The sequence below is a fragment of the Pseudophryne corroboree genome, chromosome 6 (genome assembly GCF_028390025.1).
Source record: "Pseudophryne corroboree isolate aPseCor3 chromosome 6, aPseCor3.hap2, whole genome shotgun sequence".
NCBI classification, from domain to species: domain Eukaryota; kingdom Metazoa; phylum Chordata; class Amphibia; order Anura; family Myobatrachidae; genus Pseudophryne; species Pseudophryne corroboree.
In genome coordinates, this window is record NC_086449.1 from 804,561,720 (window position 1) to 804,582,650 (window position 20,931).

At 48.3% G+C, this 20,931-nt stretch overlaps 1 protein-coding gene across 3 annotated transcripts in view; it reads right to left on the reverse strand.

Annotated features, from left to right (window-relative positions):
- The window catches only part of TMEM178B (transmembrane protein 178B), a 518,981-nt gene that overhangs the window by 308,517 nt on the left and 189,533 nt on the right, over positions 1 to 20,931 (reverse strand). The window lies entirely within an intron of this gene.

Here is a 20,931-nt window from a genome sequence, read left to right on the forward strand (position 1 = left end):
CCAAACAGCACATGACGCAAAGAAAAAAAGAGGCGCAATGAGGTAGCTGTGTGAGTAAGATTAGCGACCCTAGTGGCCGACACAAACACCGGGCCCATCTAGGAGTGGCACTGCAGTGTCACGCAGGATGGCCCTTCCAAAAAACCCTCCCCAAACAGCACATGACGCAAAGAAAAAAAGAGGCGCAATGAGGTAGCTGACTGTGTGAGTAAGATTAGCGACCCTAGTGGCCGACACAAACACCGGGCCCATCTAGGAGTGGCACTGCAGTGTCACGCAGGATGTCCCTTCCAAAAAACCCTCCCCAAACAGCCGTGAACTACCGCACTGTACTGTGTCTGCTGCTAATATATAGACTGGTTGATAAAGAGATAGTATACTCGTAACTAGTATGTATGTATAAAGAAAGAAAAAAAAACCACGGTTAGGTCACTGGTATATACAATTATGGACGGGCTGCCGAGTGCCGACACAGAGGTAGCCACAGCCGTGAACTACCGCACTGTACTGTGTCTGCTGCTAATATATAGACTGGTTGATAAAGAGATAGTATACTCGTAACTAGTATGTATGTATAAAGAAAGAAAAAAAAACCACGGTTAGGTGGTATATACAATTATGGACGGGCTGCCGAGTGCCGACACAGAGGTAGCCACAGCCGTGAACTACCGCACTGTACTGTGTCTGCTGCTAATATAGACTGGTTGATAAAGAGATAGTATACTACTAATATTATATACTGGTGGTCAGGTCACTGGTCACTAGTCACACTGGCAGTGGCACTCCTGCAGCAAAAGTGTGCACTGTTTAATTTTAATATAATATTATGTACTCCTGGCTCCTGCTATAACCTATAACTGGCACTGCAGTAGTGCTCCCCAGTCTCCCCCACAATTATAAGCTGTGTGAGCTGAGCAGTCAGACAGATATATAATAAGATGATGCAGCACACTGGCCTGAACCTGGGCAGTGCACACAGATATGGTATGTATGTGACTGAGTCACTGTGTGCTGTGTATCGCTTTTTTCAGGCAGAGAACGGATTATAAATAAAAGTGGTGGTCACTGGTCACTATCAGCAAAACTCTGCACTGTACACTACTGGGTACTCCTAATGCTCCCCAAAATTAGTAAATCAAGTGTCTAAACGGAGAGGACGCCAGCCACGTCCTCTCCCTATCAATCTCAATGCACGTGTGAAAATGGCGGCGACGCGCGGCTCCTTATATAGAATCCGAGTCTCGCGAGAATCCGACAGCGTCATGATGACGTTCGGGCGCGCTCGGGTTAACCGAGCAAGGCGGGAAGATCCGAGTCGCTCGGACTCGTGAAAAAAAACATGAAGTTCTGGCGGGTTCGGATTCAGAGAAACCGAACCCGCTCATCTCTACTAATTATCATATAGGAATATCCTGAATGCTTAGCCATAGGTATGTCTAGTCACTAGTGTATTAAATATTAGCAGATTTATTCAAGTTTTATTTGTAGTTATTTGGGGAATGTGTAATGGTTTCATCCCTACACATTGTTTGTTTGTTTAAGTTTTATTGCCCCAAATGGGTGATGGGCTAGGGGAGGGTCCAATCAATCAATGTGCTTACATACACATGTTTGGGCTTTATATTGGTGTGTAGTTTAGCTGATTTAGCGTAGCTGAATCATTGTGTGGAGAAAGATCTCAAAGGGAGAAAATCTCTAAGGGATTCGTCTGGCACTTATACTGGACTTTAACTGGACGGAAACTGCATGGAAACTCCAAACAAAAGCAAATAAAACATCACAATCCACCAAACCTTGGACTGCAGCTACAAATGTATGTACACACCTATTATTCTCCAAACCTCACTTACCCGGACACTAAACATTCACTTTCTGCAAAAAACCTGCAATACAACTTTTACTCTGACCCTGCAAATACCTGGAAAACAAATGTTTAATTGAGAAGCATATTTGATGAAGTAACACTGACTTGTGGTTTGCCAACACTGTGTAATTTTCCATCTAACATCAACAAATATTTGATTTACTGGTAATCTGTAGATATTAACATCATTTTAATTACTTGCAAATCGTATTTCTTTCTGCAAACTTCACTGCTCTCTCATACAGCCACCACTCCTCCTCCTATTCTCATTATACTACCAGTTTACACACCATCCACACTATGGCCAGGCTGGCAACCCCCCTTACTCATTGTCCTTCTATTCCTTTATTCTGTCCCCTGTTACCACCTCTATCCCTCTCTCACAGTCTCCTACATCTCATCCTCCCTCCTCTCCTCTGTCTGCCTCCCTACCCCTCTTCTGTTTCCCCATTGCAATTCACTTCTGCCCCTTCACACCACTTATACCCCACCGCTCAACCCTACTCTTTCCCTCCTCTGCCTGTCTCCTCACCTCTCCTCCACCAGTATCAAACTGCACTCCCTCCCTGTTTCACGCATGCAGTCTCCCTTCCTAGCCAAGGCCCCAGCACCATCATCACACCCTCTTTATCTTCTCCTTCCAAATTACTCCTACCTCAACGCTACAGCAATCCTGATAATCTCATTCACATCTCTCCCACAAACTCATACCCCCTATCTTGTGCACTCTGGAATGCCAGATCTATTTGCAACAAACTGACCCCCACTCATGACCTTTTCATTTCCAACTCCCTGCACCTCCTGGCCATTACAGAAGCCTGGATTACTCCTCATGACACCACTTCTCCTGCTGCTCTCTCTGCTGGGGGCCTCACATTCTCACACACACCCTGACCCGGGGGTCGCCATGGGGGTGGTGTTGGGATCCTTTTACCCTCAAGCTACACATACCAACTTATACCTCCAGAACCTTCTCTTACATTCTCTACATTTGAGGTCCATGCATTACGCCTCTACCAACCTACTAATCTTCGAGTTGCTGTAATTTACCGTCCACCTGGCATTTCCTCCAAATTCCTTGACAACTTTGCTTCCTGGCTACCTCACTTCCTCTCTTCTGACATTCCCTCCATTATTCTAGGTGATTTCAACATCCCTATCGATAACCCCACAAAATCACCTGCCTCTAAACTCCTTAACCTCACCTCTTCACTTGGTCTCTCCCAGTGGACCACCTCACCCACCATGTGAACGGGAGCTCACTGGATCTGGTTTTCACTCACCGCTGTGATATTTCTGATTTCTCCAATTCCCCTTTTCCCCTCTCTGACCACCATTTGCTTTCTTTCAACTTATCTATCTCTGCTTCCCCATCTCTCCCTCCTAAGGCTACCATCACGAAGCGTAACATTGAGGCTATTGACACCTCATCCCTGTCCTCCCTGTTTGACTCCCTTCTCTCTCCTCTTCTCTCTCTCACATGCCTTGAACAAGCCACATCCCTATACAATGCATCTCTTACTTCTGCCCTTGACTCTGTTGCTCCGCCAACCACTATTCACCCTCGCAGATCAAAACCTCAACCCTGGCACACCAAATGCACCAGATACCTACAAAAATGCTCACGTACTGCCGAGCGACAGTGGAGGAAATCACGCTCTAAAGCAGACTTCCTCCATTTCAAATTCATGCTCTCATCCTTCAGTACTGCCCTTTCCCTTGCTAAACAATCATACTTCAAAATCCTCATTTCTACACAGTCTTCCAACCCCCGGTGCCTCTTTGCCACTGTTAACTCCCTCCTCTGCCCACCACCACCTCCTCTCCCTTCCTCATTGTCTGCTCTTGACTTTGCCACTTATTTCACATCCAAGATTGACTCCATACGTCAGGATATCACTTCCCACCAGACCAGCAACCAGCCACCACCCATCCCTTGCCACCCCTCCCCTTCCCTCTTACCAACTCTGACATCTTTCTCCCATGTATCTGGCGAGGAAGTCATGGCCCTCATCCGTTCCTCCCCCCCCCACAACCTCCCCGCTTGACCCTATCCCCTCCCACCTCCTCCGTTACCTCTCCCCTTCTGCCTGTTCCCATCTTGCCCACCTTCTCAATCTCTCCCTTTCATCAGGCACTGTCCCCTCTGCCTTCAAGCATGCTCTTGTCTCCCCTATTCTTAAAAAACCTACCCTTGATCCTAACACTCTCTCCAACTATCGACCCATCTCTCTCCTCCCCTTTGCCTCCAAACTTCTTGAGCGTATTGTCTATAACCGCCTCTTTCCTCTCACTCACTGCTTGACCCATTCCAGTCTGGTTTCCGTTCTCTCCACTCCACTGAAACTGCCCTCACAAAAGTCTGCATTGACCTCCATGCAGCCAAATCTAAGGGCCACTACTCTCTGCTTATTCTTCTTGACCCCTCTGCTGCTTTTGACACTGGACCATCCTCTCCTTCTGCAAATCCTTCACTCTCTTGGTCTGCGTGATACTGCCCTCTCCTGGCTGTCCTCCTACCTCTCTGATCGTTCCTTCTCTGTCTCCTCTCATGATGCTACCTCCCCCCCACTTCCACTAACTGTTGGTGTCCCCCAAGGCTCTGTTCTTGGTCCTCTCCTTTTCTCTCTCTATACGTCCTCTTTAGGTGAACTCATTAGTTCTTTTAACTTCCAATATCACCTCTATGCTGATGACACTCAAATCTACCTCTCCTCCCCTGATCTCTCCACGGCTCTCCTCACTCGTACCTCAAACTGTCTTTCTGCTATCTCTTCCTGGATGTCTCAGCGCTTTCTTAAACTCAACATGTCTAAGACTGAGCTGATCATCTTCCCACCCTCCCGCACAGCCTCACCTCCCACAATCTCATTATCCATTGATGGCACAACTATCTCCCCTAGCCCCCAAGTACGCTGTCTTGGCGTAATCCTTGACTCCTCCCTCTCCTTCAAACCACACATTCAGCACCTCTCACAAACCTGTCATTTTCATCTCAAAAACATTTCTAGAATCAGACCTTTTCTCACACAGGATGCCACTAAGATCATTATTCACTCACTGATTATTTCCAGACTGGACTACTGTAATCTCCTCTTAACTGGTCTCCCTGACAATCACCTCTCTCCACTCCAATCTATCCTCAATGCTGCTGCCCGGCTCATCTTCCTCACCAAACGCACTACGTCTACCTCCCTCCTCCTACAGGCCCTCCACTGGCTTCCCTTCCCTTTCAGAATCCAATTCAAACTTCTCACACTCACTTACAAAGCACTCACCCACTCCTCTCCCATCTACATCTCTGACCTTATCTCCCTTTACTCTCCCACCCGTCCTCTTCGCTCTGCTAATGCACGCCGTCTCTCCTGTCTTCTGATTACTTCCTCCCACTCCTATCTCCAAGATTTTTCACGTGCTGCTCCATTTCTCTGGAATTCTTTACCTCTCCCCCTCAGACTCTCCACCTCTCTACAAAACTTCAAACAGGCTCTTAAGACCCATTTCTTTACCAAACCTAGCCAAATCTCAACATAACCCTCTGTTCCACGCTCTCTATGTACCCCATCTGTGTCATCCCTGTCTGTCTACCCCTCCCCTTAGAATGTAAGCTCTCATGAGTAGGGCCCTCTTCCCTCATGTGCTTATACTTTTCTTACTTTAATAATCCTCAACTGCCCAGATCCCACAGTTTTTTGACCACCTGGAACTTATCTCTATGTTTACTGGTGTAGTTATGCTTAGTTGCCCTGTATTTGTCCTATATTGTATTCAACTGTAAGTCACTGTTTTCCTATTTTTTATGTGCATTTGTACTCTGTAATTGGGCGCTGCGGAACCCTTGTGGCGCCATATAAATAAAGGATAATAATAATAATAATAATAATAATACTCCATATAATACAAATATTAAACCCCAGAAAGGCATGCAAGGGTTAAGGGGGCGTAGCCCCTTGCGACGGTGTGAAGAGCGCCCGTAGGGCGCGATGAAGCACCTAGTGTCAGGTAAGCGTTTTGCCACATTCCATGATAACACAGCCACTAGGGGGCAGTGTTCTGTTGTGGATCTTATATGAGTAATAGCTACTCCCAATGTTATTATTTATACGTGCCCAGAAATAAGTTTCTCTACGTAATATACAGTATCCTATTTCCATATATTTGCTGAATAATTCATGAAACATATGGTGGAAATAAATCATGGTATTATTTTAGCAATGGTAACCTAACAACCACTTTGGATATGGTTTCGGGACCCATCACATAACACTGTCATCATCAACCAATCACAAGATGAAAACATTAAGTAAACTTTTATATTACTATAAGTCACAGGAGTTATCCTGTATTACACTGAATGGAGTCATTCAGGGGTGTGGATCGTTGTGTATTGGGCAACAGTGACTAGGTTAACACCTGAATTAGGTCGACCCGGTCATTAGGTCGACATGGAAAAAGGTTGACTTTTTTTTTTTATTATGATGTTTTCTTCGTAGAGTGACCAGGAACCCCCAATTAGTGCCCCGTGTCCCTCGCTATGCTTCCACGTGGATCGTAAAGTATGAAAAAGTTCAAAAAGTGAAGAAGAAAAAAGTGGGGGGAAAACCCTCATGTCGACCTATTCACGTGTCGACATTTGCCATGTCGAGATAGTGGCCATGTCGACCTATAGTGGTCGACCTAATGAGTGTTGAGCTAAGTGTTGTCGACCTAAAGAGCAGATACTGTAATTCAGGGAGGGTACAATCAGGAGCGGAATGGGTTTGAAAACCAGCCTGGGAAATTTCTGGAAGCAGCCCTAATAAAGGCAGAGTCTGGTGGGGGGCGGGGGCTGGTAAGGGGCGGGGTCTGATGATGGGGCAGGTGACACCTAGCTAATGCATTCCTTATGGCCGTGCGCGTGCATCTTTTTGTGAAAAATACCACGAGAAGTGTGAAGAGAAGATTCTCATGGTAAAGGGCCATGCCCAATATGGCCGATACCGATGATTGTGAACGATATATCGTTCACATCGTCTAGTGTGTATGGTCCTGCAATCAACGAAACGCACACCCGCGCTCGTTGATTGCAGGTTGACGGTCGCCCGTGCAGCATGCTCAATGTGTGCAACGTCACTTGTGACATCGCTCATCACGGCATGTGTACGGAGCCGCGATGAGCGATGAACACAATGTTACATTGCTCACCTCCCCAGCAGCGGCTCACTTTCCCTGCAGCGTCTCCCCTCCCTGGCAGCGGCTCCAGCGGCTTACCTCCCTGGCAGCGGCTCCTCACCTCCCCGGCAGGCGGCTCCTCACCTCCCCGGCAGGCGGCTCCTCACCTCCCCGGCAGGCGGCTCCTCACCTCCCCGGAAGCGGATCACCTCCCCGGCAGGCGGCTACTCACCTCCCCGGCAGGCGGCTACTCACCTCCCCGGCAGGCGGCTACTCACCTCCCCGGCAGGCGCCTACTCACCTTCCTGGCAGGCGCCTACTCACCTTCCCGGCAGCGGCTCACCTCCCCGGCAGGCGGTTACTCACGTACCCGGCAGCGGCTCCCTCCCCGGCAACGGCTTCATTCTAGTTGAGCTGCTGACGGGAGCCGCTTAGCATCTCCGACCACTGCCCCACTAATAAATATTTATACACCCACTGCCCCAATTATATTACCACTGTGCCACCAACGTAATAAAACATTTATTATAATGGGTTCAATAATAATATATATATATATATATATATTATGTAAAGTCCAAAGGTGCGGCACTCCTAGCGGCTTGAATAAAGGACAATAGCAGGGCATGCGTGTGGACAACGTTTCAATGCCTTTATTGCAGCATTGTCATCAGGTCTTTTTTGCTGTGCAAAAGCGTTTATCTCTAAATCATGTTCATAGATTGTAAACTCCGCTGGGACAGGGACTGGTGTGAATGCAGTATATAAATAGCTGTTAATAACAATTAAGTGTCCACACCAGGCGTAATCCAGTGTGGGAGGGGCCAAATAAATGCAATGCAGAAATCACAAGACCCCTGAAGGTTCAACACAACCCAATGTTTTATTTTTAATTTCCCGACCATTATTCTTTAAGAGTTTGCAGCCGAGGGAATATGTCTGGCAAGGGGAATGTATATGGGATTCTGTCTCCTGACAGCTTTTTTTTTGTTTTTTTTGTTTGAGTTTTGTAGCAAGGAGAAGTTGATAAATGAGCCTGTGAGATAGTCAGACACCATTACCAGGTTCAGTTGTGTATCACTGCCTCCCTGTACTATGCGCTTTGTGTAGGGGTCACATTGAAACATGAGGCCACATAATGTGAGCTTGTTTTCAGCAGATTATACTAGATAAATGACTTTGCGTTCCTCCATGCAAAACACTTCACTAGGTGTCCTCCAAAAGCACCACAGTGCGAGTCCTAATGATACCCTGTACATATGCATTCTAATAGTGGAGGCTGTCAATGGACTAGGAAATGGAGGCTTTATTGAGGCTTGAGGCACAAAGGTGGAGCTTTTGGGTGTCCTGCGGGGGATCCGGTCTGAAGGTCGACACTGTCTAGGTCGACAATGTTTAGGTCGACCACTATAGGTCGACTGTCACTAGGTCAACATGGATGGAAGATCGACAGGGTTTCTAGGTCGACATGTGCTAGGTTGACAGGTCTAAAGGTCGACGTGAGTTTTATTTTTTTTTATTCTTCTTTTTTTGAATTTTTTCATACTTAACGATCCACGTGGGCTACGATAGGAACGGTAATCTGTGCCGAGCGAAGCGGTAGCGGAGTGAAGGCACCATGCCCGAAGCATGGCGAGCGAAGCGAGCCATGCGAGGGGATGCGGTGCACTAATTGGGGTTCCCGGTCACTCTACGAAGAAAACGACACCCAAAAAAAATTACACCAATCATACGAGACAATGACTGTGTTCTAGAACATTATAGTGAGTGAACAACAAGTCTGCAAACAGTGACATAATGTCGGCCTGCGAGGTGCGGTGTTACCTGTTGTCTGTGACTATAGTAACTGCGCACTGCTGCGCTGTATTTACCCCCTCCCCACTTCTCACAGGGAGATAAACTGCAGCCAGCTCCTGTCTAGCATCAGCAATACGTGCTTATACTTGCAATTCATTATTCATTGCCACTACTTACAACATGCACAGCTGACGATCAAATAATTCACTTACAGTAAAAACAAGTAAAACAGTAAAAACAACTGAAAAACATTGGAACGTTTGGATACTTTCCCAGCCAAAGCCCCCGTTCACAATTAATCATGAATATGCGCTGTTTAAAGGCAAGAATAGCAAATAGAGAAAAGATTTGTCATATATTGTCAGATTGTATTTTATATCCCACAGGATCCTATAACAATGTAATCACAGGAGAAGATATGTCTACTAAATCTTATGCATGTAAAATAGGAGAAATATAGATACCTAGGAAATAGTAATGCTTTAAGGTACCGGCTTCTGGGGTCCACCTCTCTTTAAACTTACGCCAGAGGCGGAACTAGCAAGCGGTGGGCCCATGTGTGAGAAAATTCTTTCCCCCCCCCTCATCCCATCCAAGTCCACCCCCTCACCCCTGGAGAGGATCTGGTGAGGGGGACCTGCTCAGGGCCAGGGAAATGGATACCTATCAACAGTGCCGTAATTAGACATTTTAGCGCTGTGTGCAAGAAACAGCATCGGAGGCCCCCCCCCTCCATGTAAAACAGGGGCAATGCGCGGCGTAGGCGCATGCAAAAAAAAAGAAGGCGTGTGGCCACAAAATAATACCAATTCATATAACGGTGCACAGTAGTCTCCATAATTCAAATTACGCCACACGGTAGCACCACTACACCAGGTAGAGCCCCTTTTACACCTTACGGCGGACAGATTCCCCTTTTTACACATTACAGCAGACAGCGTCTCCCTTCTTACACATTACAGCAGACAGTGTCCCCCTTTTTACACATTACGGCAAACAGCGTCCCCTTTTTACACATTATGTCAGACAGCGTCCCCATTTTTTACACATTACGGAAGACAGCGTCCCTTTTTTTTACACATTACGGCAAACAGTGTCCCCCTTTTTACACATTACGTCAGACAGCGTCCCCTTTTTTATACATTACAGCAGACAGTTTCCCCTTTTTACACATTACGGCAGACAGCGTCCGCTTTTTTACACATTACGGCAGACAGTCCCCCTTTATACACATTAGATAGATAGATAGATAGATAGATAGAACAGACATACTTACTGTTTCCGCTGGCGCAGGCTCCTCGTGCAGCTTCTGGCAGATCCCGGACAGCCAGGGAGAAGAAGGAGGAGGAGGAGGAGGAGGAGGAGGAGGAGGAGGAGGGAGGGGGACTCGGGAGCCGCAGCAGCGTTGTGTAATTGGTGGAGGCGCTGCTGCTGCTGGCCCTCTCCTTCACCACAGGCTGTCCTCCGCCGCTGTGAATGCTGGGAAGCGCATCCCAGCAATCACAGCGGCAGAGGGCAGGCTATGGTGAAGGAGAGGGCCAGCAGCAGCACCTCCACCAATTACACATCGCTGCTGTGGCTCTCTCCTCCACCTCCCTCCTTCTCCTTCACCCCCCCGTAATCGTCGCACTCCGCAGCGGCGGCATGTAATGAGTCAGTTTGACACATTAAATGCCGCTCTGGCTTTGGGCCCTTGGACAGTGGCGGGCCCCAGTGCAAAGGCACTGCCTGCACTGGCGGCAGTTCCGCCTCTGCTGTACGCTGTTTGCTAGGGGTTGGGTATGATAACCCAGCGTTCAGCATCCTGCCGGTCAGGATCCCGGCAGGGGAATTCCAATGTTCAAGATTCTAACGGCTTTTGATAAGTATTGTAATCCTAATCCTAACTGTAACCCACCACTCCCGCAACCTAACCCTAGCCGCTCCCTCCTGCAGCCTAACCCTACCTGTCCCCTCCCACAGCCTAACTCTAACCGTCCCCCACAGCAGCCTAACCCTAACCTCCCCCTCCCACAGCCTAACCCTAACCTCCCCCTCCCGCAGCCTAACCTTAACCTCCCCCTCCCGCAGCCTAACCTTAACCTCCACCTCCCGCAGCCTAACCTTAACCTCCACCTCCTGTAGCCTAAACCTAACCGACCCCTCTAGCAGCCTAACCTTAACCTACCCCTCCCGCAGCCTAACCCTAACCATTCACTCCCACAGTATTACCCTAACCTTCCCTTCCGCAGCCTAACCCTAACCGTCCCCTCCCGCAGCCTAACCCTGACCTCCCTCTCCCGCAGCCTCACCCTAACTGTCCCCTCCTGCAGCCTAACCCTAACCGTCCCCTCCAGCATCTTAACCCTAACCGTCCTCTTCAGCAGCCAAACCCTAACCATCCCCTCCCGCAACCTAACCCTAACCGTCCCCTCCCGCAGCCTATTCCTAACCGTCCCCTCCTGCAGCCTAACCCTAACCGTCCCCTCCAGCATCCTAACCCTAACCGTCCTCTTCAGCATCCTAACCCTAACCGTCCTCTTCAGCATCCTAACCCTAACCGTCCTCTTCAGCATCCTAACCCTAACCGTCCTCTTCAGCAGCCAAACCCTAAACATCCCTTCCCGCAACCTAACCCTAACCGTCCCCTCCCGCAGCCTATTCCTAACCGTCCCCTCCTGCAGCCTAACCCTAACCGTCCCCTTTCGCAGCCTATCCCTAACCGTCCCCTCCCGCAACCTAACCCTAACCGTCCCCTCCCGCAGCCTAACCCTAACCCACCCCTCCTGTTTCAGCTCTACCAACCACATAAATGATTCGATATGGTGTACAGGAAAAAAAATCTGCTGGTCCTTTGGGTGTAAATGATGACAAAAAAACCCAACATGGATAATTAGCTCCTGTCAATGTGGTGAAGGTCTCTGAAATATCACCCAAGGTTTCCTCAGGATGGCTGATACGGCTGCTACATAGATATACGTATACTTCCATGTCTGTCTCAGCTGTATAATGAATCCATACATGAACAGGCGGCTGAAATCCCATATCCCTCTCTTCCCACATCTCCCCTGCAGCGAGGAACCAGCAGCCAGCGCCTGAATCCCGTTCTCTGCAAAAGTGGAAAGTTTAATTACAGAGAGCTGGATTTCATCCGCAGTGTGTACACTACAGTGATGGTGGAGGCTGTCTTCTGTTCACTTCCCTGAAGATTAAATTATGCCCTTGCCATTCAATAAACAATTTATTAATTTGTCTAACGCATGATTATTCTCAGAAGCATTTACTTATATCGTTTACTGGGTTCTGCCTCGCTTCTGTCAGCGCATCCTCCGTCCCTGACTCCAGCATCTCCGAGATTCCGTCTGGTTTGCAGGCAAGATCATTTTCTTAGCCAGAAATACATACACGATAATTGCTGCATCCTGATTAGTTGCCAGCCTCATTTCCAGGGACAGTCGCAGGTTCTGAAGATTTGTCACCGGCAATATCCCTGTTTTTATTTATTAGTTTCCTAACGTGGCTTCTCTTGTGTATGAGTGTGTAAATAATACTGCACAGATCTGGGTTATTAATCTGTCCAGTGGTAAGAATAATTTGGGAAAGTGTAGTGCCTATTTATTCCTATAGAGGGCAGAGCCGGCCTTAGGCATAGGCAAACTAGGCAAATGCCTAGGGCATTTGGTATGCTTAGGGGCACCAGCAGCTTCTGCTGATTAAAATGATATGCGGCATGCCTATATTCTGTGTGTCACTCTGGCTGTATCTGCATACGATAGGCTACGTTGCGTGTATTCCTGGAAATCACTGTAATGCAGCATTTCGTATGCAGATACAGCCGCAGTTGCACACAGAATAGAGGCATGCTGCATATCAGTTTAATCAGCAGAAGCTGCTTGTGCGTCCTAGCCACATAGTAATGCAAATAAGATGTATTTTCATCAAAAAAGGCGCCCGACGTTAGCAGAGCTGCCAGCTGACTCAAGCCAGGCATTTCCTGCAGAACTAGCGGCGGTGCTAGGGGGCACCAGCCAAAATCTTGCCTACGGCATCATATTGGTTAGGGCCGGCTCTGATAGAGGGCGTAGGGTTGAAAAACCCTGATTTATTGGAGGCTGGACCAGGGTTATTGCCGGGGCTTCTCCTCTGCTGGCGTTTAAAGATGACATCATCTCTAAGCGCCGGTAGCCGGCTCTCCATAGACTTGTGACTGGTGACATGGGTCACCCGTTTACTCCATCCTGTACTTGCCTACTCTTCAGAACTTCTTTCCGGGAGAAGCCTGGAGAGAAGACGCCGCTTGGCACTTCAGGGAGTAGGCGCCATGTTGTCACATCCCGTGAATATGCGTCATGAGCCCCGCCCACATCGCGATTCCCTGTCTAATCTCCTCATCCTGCCCGCTTTACTAGGAAGTGGGTGGGATGCGGGAGAGCTGGCCACTCTTCTGGGTGTGGTTCATTGGGTCGACCCTAACTAGGTCAGTAGTCATTAGGTCGACCACTATTGGTCGACAGTGAGTAGGTCGATACCTGAAATAGGTTGACACGATCATCAGGTCGACATGGAAAAGGTCGATGCAAGTTTGATGTGTTTTCTTTCTTTTTTTGGGGGGGGGGGTCGTTTTCTCCGTAAACTGACCAGGAACCCCAATTAATGCACCGTGTCCCCTTGCATGGCTCGTCTCGCTCACCATGCTTCGGGCAAGGTTACTATTCCCAATCCTAGTCCACGTGGATCTTAAAGTATGAAAAAGTTTTAAAAAAAATTGAAATAAATGTGGAAAATTCAGGACGACCTTTTCATGTCTTGACCTTTGCCATGTCAACCTACTGATCATGTTGACCTAAAGCATCTGGACCAATAGTGGTCGACCTATTGACTGTCGACCTAAAGACCAGATACCCACTCTTCCAAGGGTGCGGGGGACTGCCCGAAATATCGTGAGTCAGTTGGCAAGTATGGCTTACACTGCCCCGTAACCCGGGTTCTTCCCATGTCCAACCCAGGTTGGATCAGTGGCGTTGAGAAGGGGGGGTACAAATTACTTGGGCCCAGGTCTGTTAGAGGGTCCCAGGTCCACACCTCCTTTGATTAGGCCATGCCCCCTGAAAAGTACCTGGGCCCAGCCAGGCTCTTTACTACCCTGGCTGGGAGGCGTGTCATGCTTCTCTGAGTGGGTTCTTCTGATGTGCTAGACACACCCACAAAGAGGAGTTGTCATGGCATCAGCATGCTGTGGTCACACCTCCTCTAGTGGGGGTAGGGGGGCCCAGGAAGTTGTTGTACCGGGGCCTAGAATTTCTCTTGGCTGCCCTGGGTTGGATTCCCAGGTCACTGGACCTGGATTATTTTTTGAGGGCCCTTTCACACTGAGCCGCGACCGGAGTTAACCCGGCAATAACCCAGGTTTTTGCGGCGGTGTGAAAGGGGTATAGAAGGGAGGGGTTAAAGACACCTTGCTGTAGCTAGCAGGCAGGGGTAAGTGGAAAGGGCACATCAGCTCTCAGTGACCCTGTACCCATCTTTTGGGAAAGCATACAGTGCCAGCGGAGCCGGAGAGGAGAAGGAGACAACGGACGAGGGGCACTGGTGGTTAGGGTTTTGCAGGGTGAAGAACCAGATGGAATTGTAAAGCACCATGGTATCTGCTGGCGCTATATAAGTAACTGTTAATAAATAAATAACAAAGACAGCCCTTCCCACGAGCTTACATTTACATTATACATTTATATCCAATTATGTAGTAATGTGGAATTTTCCCAGCACTAGATTAATGCATTGTAATAAATTCGCATCATAATAGTTCCACCAGCGAAAAAAAACAGAGACGGTTAGAGCGCTGTTTAAAATGCTCGATTGTTAAATGCTGTACTTCCGTGTAAATCTCCTAGCATACTGTATCAATGTTATGGGAGCTGCGGTCTCCGCTCAGAGCTGGTCGGAATATTATTAAAGTGCTGTTATTATCGGAAATATACAAGTCATTATAACCCAGTAATCTAATCTCTCCTGTTGGCAAGAGATTTACATGGATCTGTACACAATCTATGTGATTGTGTAATTAGTTTTGGGCCTCATTGAAATGCAGCCTCGTCACGTAAGTGGCGGCGTCGCGTCCCCCCTGGAAGTGGGAGAAGAGATAGAAAAATCTGCGGGTTGTGGAACGCGGCTGCTGATTGGATCAGGGACATGCACTTAGCGAGACAATCAGCAGCAGCAGCAGGAAATGGGGATTTTGACGCTTAGCCCTGCATTATTGCAATCCCTCTAATTCCCCAAAGCATGGCTGTTAGTCAGATGTTAGTCAGACGCTTATTAGAGTAAACGCCAGTGTTTATATTCCGACCGTCCTTCTTTCCAGGCTCCATGCAGACAATTCTGTTTTTCATGGAGATGGAAATTCCCAGCGAGCCAGCCGTTAGCTGATGGCAGCTCTGACTAAGCAGCAGGCGCTGACGTAATTGTCACCGTCGGCTATATTTTGATATTTAGATCAATTTCTCAGAATTTCAGATTGGTTTCGCGTTCACACTAATATATCCAATTATGTATTTGTGCTGTCATACATTTACCACTGACATATATATGTAAACATATACACCAATCATCTTGTGTTATTTCCCTCATCACGGTTGTGGTATAATTGTTCGACAGTCATCATAACAGAGATGAACTGATGACATGCAGCATGGCAGCTCAGTATACCTACTGCCAAACCCTAACCACCACTCTGCACAGCCTAACCCAAATCTAACCGTGCAGCCTAACCCTCCTGTCCGCAGCCTAACCATAACCGCCACCCCGCACAGCCTAACCCAAACCTAACCGTGCAGCCTAACCCTCCTGTCCGCAGTCTAACCCTAATCTAACCGTGCAGCCTAACTCTCCTGTCTGCAGCCTAACCCAAACCTATCCGTGCAGCCTAACCCAAACCTAACCGTGCAGCCTAACACTCCTGTCCGCAGTCTAACCCTAATCTAACCGTGCAGCCTAACTCTCCTGTCCGCAGCCTAACCCTAACCGCCACCCCGCACAGCCTAACCCAAACCTAACCCTGCAGCCTAACCCTCCTGTCCACAGTCTAACCCTAATCTAACCGTGCAGCCTAACTCTCCTGTCCGCAGCCTAACCCAAACCTATCCGTGCAGCCTAACCCAAACCTAACCGTGCAGCCTAACCCTCCTGTCCGCAATCTAACCCTAATCTAACCGTGCAGCCTAACTCTCCTGTCCGCAGCCAAACCCTAACCGCCACCCCGCACAGCCTAACCCAAACCTAACCGTGCAGCCTAACCCTCCTGTCCGCAGTCTAACCCTAACCTAACCGTGCAGCCTAACTCTCATGTCCGCAGCCTAACCCAAACCTATTTGTGCAGCCTAACCCTCCTGTCCGCAGCCTAACCCTAACCTAACCGTGCAGCCTAACCCTCCTGTCCGCAGCCTAACCCTAACCTAACCGTGCAGCCTAACCCTCCTGTCTGCAGCCTAACCCTAACCTAACAGTGCAGCCTAACCCTCCTGTCTGCAGCCTAACCCTAACCTAACCGTGCAGCCTAACCCTAACCTAACCGTGCAGCCTAACCCTAACCTAACCGTGCAGCCTAACCCTCCTGTCCGCAGCCTAACCCTAACCTAACCGTGCAGCCTAACCCTCCTGTCTGCAGCCTAACCCTAACCTAACAGTGCAGCCTAACCCTCCTGTCTGCAGCCTAACCCTAACCTAACCGTGCAGCCTAACCCTAACCTAACCGTGCAGCCTAACCCTAACCTAACCGTGCAGCCTAACCCTAACCTAACCGTGCAGCCTAACCCAAACCTATCCGTGCAGCCTAACCCTCCTGTCTGCAGCCTAACTCTAACCTAACCGTGTAGCCTAAACCTCCTGTCCGCAGCCTAACCCTAACCTAACCGTGCAGCCTAACCCTCCTGTCTGCAGCCTAACCCTAACCTAACCGTGCAGCCTAACCCTCCTGTCTGCAGCCTAACCCTAACCTAACCGTGCAGCCTAACCCTAACCTAACCGTGCAGCCTAACCCTAACCATAGGCATCCTGAAAATGTCGACATGTCACATGGCGACAATTCAGGTGTTGACACTGTGAGCCTGTGGACAGTTTGAGGGTGTTGGCCTGTTGCCTGCCGACAGTATGACCTATGTCTACGTTCTGATCACTGGCGTATCTATAATGGAAGCAGTGTGTGCGGTGCACACAGGCCCCTGAGTCCTGAGCGGGCCCACACCGCACACACTGCACCCATTTCTTCCATACTTACCTTTCCGTGTGGGCCCCCTCCTCTCCCGTAGCCATCACCGCCACTGCTAGCACACCGGCCACTAGAGACTCTGGCACAGTGCCAGAATCTACAGCACATACGCAGGACTCTGAAAAGATGGTGCGGCAGCCATTTTTCCGGAGTACTGCACATGTGCTGTAGACTCAGCGCTGAGAGCGCTCTTTAGAAACGCCTCTGGTTCCGATGTCGACATTATGGTGTTGACCTTTTGAAGGGTTACATGTTTACTGTTGACCATTTGACCGGATACACTTATATTATTTATCAAGGCTTGGAGAAAGATAAAGTGAAGAGAGATAAAGTAGCAGCCAATCAGCTACTGTCATTTTTCAAACACAGCCTGTAACAGGGCAGTTGGGAGCAGATTGGCTGATACTTTACCTCTCTCCACTCTATATATCTTCGAGGCTTAGTACTCAGGCACCTTAGCCTTGGAAAGAGATAAAGCTGAGAGATAAAGTATCAGCTAATCAGCTCTTAACTGTCATGTTACAGGTTGAGTTTGAAAAACTAATTCAAATTATTTATGGTCAATCTAACAGACAAAACCAGTGCTGGTGGCTTCCAGTCATATAATATATGGACAAACAGAAGTGACCCCTGTCCCTCACCACATCATTAAACCTAAGGATGACCTACTGTATAAACACAATTTACTTAATTTAATATTTTTTTCAGAATTTTTCAAAAAGAAACTTTTGTCCTAGTGGTGCCGCAAAAATATTCTTATACTCTGGGGCGCCGTGCCTCACAAACATTTGGGAACCACTGGTCTAAGCTGGGCTTACTGCTGATCAGTCATGCAATTCAATTGCAGAGTGTGCTCACTGACTCGGTGCAGAGATCACTGCATTACGTTGTGCTTCACTCGAGTGATTATCCAAGAGGGACCAGCAAGAAATGCAATAATCTTATCAAAGAAAGCTTTACAATACATCACCATGTGTTACATACAGGCAGGGTGCAGATTATCCTGCAATGTTACCTTCCTACAAAACAACTGGGAAAACAATTAATATTAATGAACAATTTTTTTTTTACATAGCTGCAGCCTACTTGGCGGTGCTCTACACCTGGGAACAAACGCAGTGATAGAACCAGACTGGGTATTAGCAAACAGAGTGATTCAAGATTACATATGGGCAACTTCTGCATTTTATTTCTCTCATAGGTTTGTAGTATATTCCCCTGCCCCCCCCCCCCCTCCCTCTGCAAACCAGGACTTTCAGTTAGTGTGAACAACTTGAGAGAGGGACACCCCAGGCTACTTGCTATTCATAGGGGGTATAGTAGGTATTATTAAGAATGTTTTTGCAAAGTGGGCACTGCCAGTCCCTTTACAGTTTTTATAGAATATTATTATCATTTCACTCAGTTGCAGACAGCTGAAAGCCCCCCACCCACCCCAGCCTAACAGTTACCTGCCCTCTCCTAGTCGTACCCTCCCCTCCCGCAGCCTAACCCCTTCCCAGCCTAACCCTAACCTCCCCTTCCCCAGTCTAACCCTCCCCTCTCGCAGCCTAACCCCTCCCCAGCCTAACCCTAACCTGCTCTCCCCTAGTCGTACCCTCCCCTCCTGCAGCCTAACCCCTCCCCAGCCTAACCCTAACCTCCCTTCCCCCAGTCTAACACTCCTCTCCCGCAGTCTAACCCCTCCCCAGCCTAACCCTAACCTGCCCTCCCCCAGTCTAACCCTCCCCTCCCGCAGCCAAACCCCTCCCCAGCCTAACCCTAACCTCCCCTCCCCCAGTCTAACCCTCCCCTCCCGCAGCCTAACCCCTCCCCAGCCTAACCCTAACCTCCCCTCCCCCAGTCTAACCTCCCTCCCGCAGCCTAACCCCTCCCCAGCCTAACCCTAACCTCCCCTCCCCCAGTCTAACCCTCCCCTACCGCAGCCTAACCCCTCCCCAGTCTAACCCTAACCTCCCCTCCCCCAGTCTAACCCTCCCCTACCGCAGCCTAAGCCCTCCCCAGCCTAACCTCCCCTCCTTCAGTCTAACCCACCCCTCCCCAGTCTAACCCTAACCTCCCCTCTCCCAGTCTAACCTTCCTCTCCCGCAGCCTAACCCCTTCCCCGCCTAACCCTAACCTCTCCTCCCCCAGTCTAACCCTCCCCTCTCGCAGCCTAACCCCTCCCCAGCCTAACCCTAACCTCCCCTCCCCCAGTCTAACCCTCCCCTCTCGCAGCCTAACCCCTCCCCAGCCCAATTCCCCCTCAGAATTTGGATTTACAATGCGAATCGTGGGTTTTTTATTTCTTGGATAAAAACTGCTAAAAGCATTTAACTTTTGCAATCCAAAACCCGAAATTCAGATTTAAAATCCGAATTCGGGACCTCAGGAAGATCTGCACCGGGACTCTGTTCGGATCAGATCGCAATTGAATTGCCCTGTGCTGGGCTGCCCCCTTCATGTGATTTTAATCTGAATAGCCCTCTAAATGGGCGTGTCTATGAGTGTGAGCTGATCACATTGGTGTTCTGCCCTGTGTTATTCCAATCCTCGCATGCTGAATGCTGACAGCTATATCTGAGATACTTAATGGCAGATAATGTCTCTGCTTGCTCCTGGGATGAGAGCTTGCACATTGCTGCGTCGGCGCTGCTCACTTACACGTGAAACAGTCGTTGTATGTGTTTAGTATTCTGCAGGAAGCAGCTGCGCTGCTGGCAGCCACTCAGGAGCCTCAGACTTCTCCATCTTCCTCACTTCTTGTCAATATTGGAGGAAATTTACTTTTGAAATGCAAGACTTGTTTCTGAGCAAACAAAAGCTGGCAGCGCCCAAAGCAGGGCGACAGAGAGCGGGCATGTGCCAAACATGTGCTGTAACAGCACAGCGACGAGCTCACTGCAGGCATTTCACTGCATTGCCTTTTCCCAGGGTCGGCTTGACAGATACTCTGGTTATACAGCTGTGTAGGTAGCTCCATGCAGCTGTCAACCATATTATTATATTATTTCTGTGCAGGGTAAATACTGGCTGCTTTATTTTTACACTGCAATTTAGGTTTCAGTTTGAACACACCCCACCCAGGTCTAACTCTCTCAGCACATGTTACATCTGCCCCCCCCTGCAGTGCAGCATGATTTTGCCCATGAATGTCCGTTTTTGGTTTGCTAACAAACCAGAATAAGGCCTATAACCCATAACAGAGCTGGCATGACTTGACGCCACAGTAGTAAGAGGGGTGACCCGGCATTTAATCAGAGAAAGAACCAAGATTAGACGATTTTATACATAAATTCTCACATCTATGTCCAGTTTGGTGGTGCACCCAGAGCCAGGAAAAACATATGTCAAAAAGGGGAGAGGAAAGAAGGCTCTTGTGTGGGCGCACTCTTATTAGTTGAGATTACTTACAATAATTATCAAGTTATTTATAAGAAATACTGTTAAGACATAACTTTATTGTGATATTGTTTAAGATCAATGTGATTGCCCATTATAGAGAAAATGATCCAAAGTAGGTTTTGTGCATATAGAATTTGTGAAAAATATGATAAAATGTTCTGGTCCTGCCTCAGAAAAAGAGATAAGAAAGGTTGTAGACACTTCACAGTCATACATTCATTTCAACCCGACCAGTACAGACAATCTGCATTAATGAGACCAATATATGGTCAATTGAATGATAAATTCGTCAAGGTCAAAACTTATGAATTATGCAAATTAAGGTTCATTCTATTTGTCAGGAAACTGGACGAATATATTACAAGGACCTAAATCTATGCATATACTTTTGAGAACTAATGTTAGTTTTTAAGATTGAAATGTACATAATCTCAAGAGAAAGCAAATGAAAATTAGGAACAAGTGGTGATGCTGCTGTTGATGTCACATACCA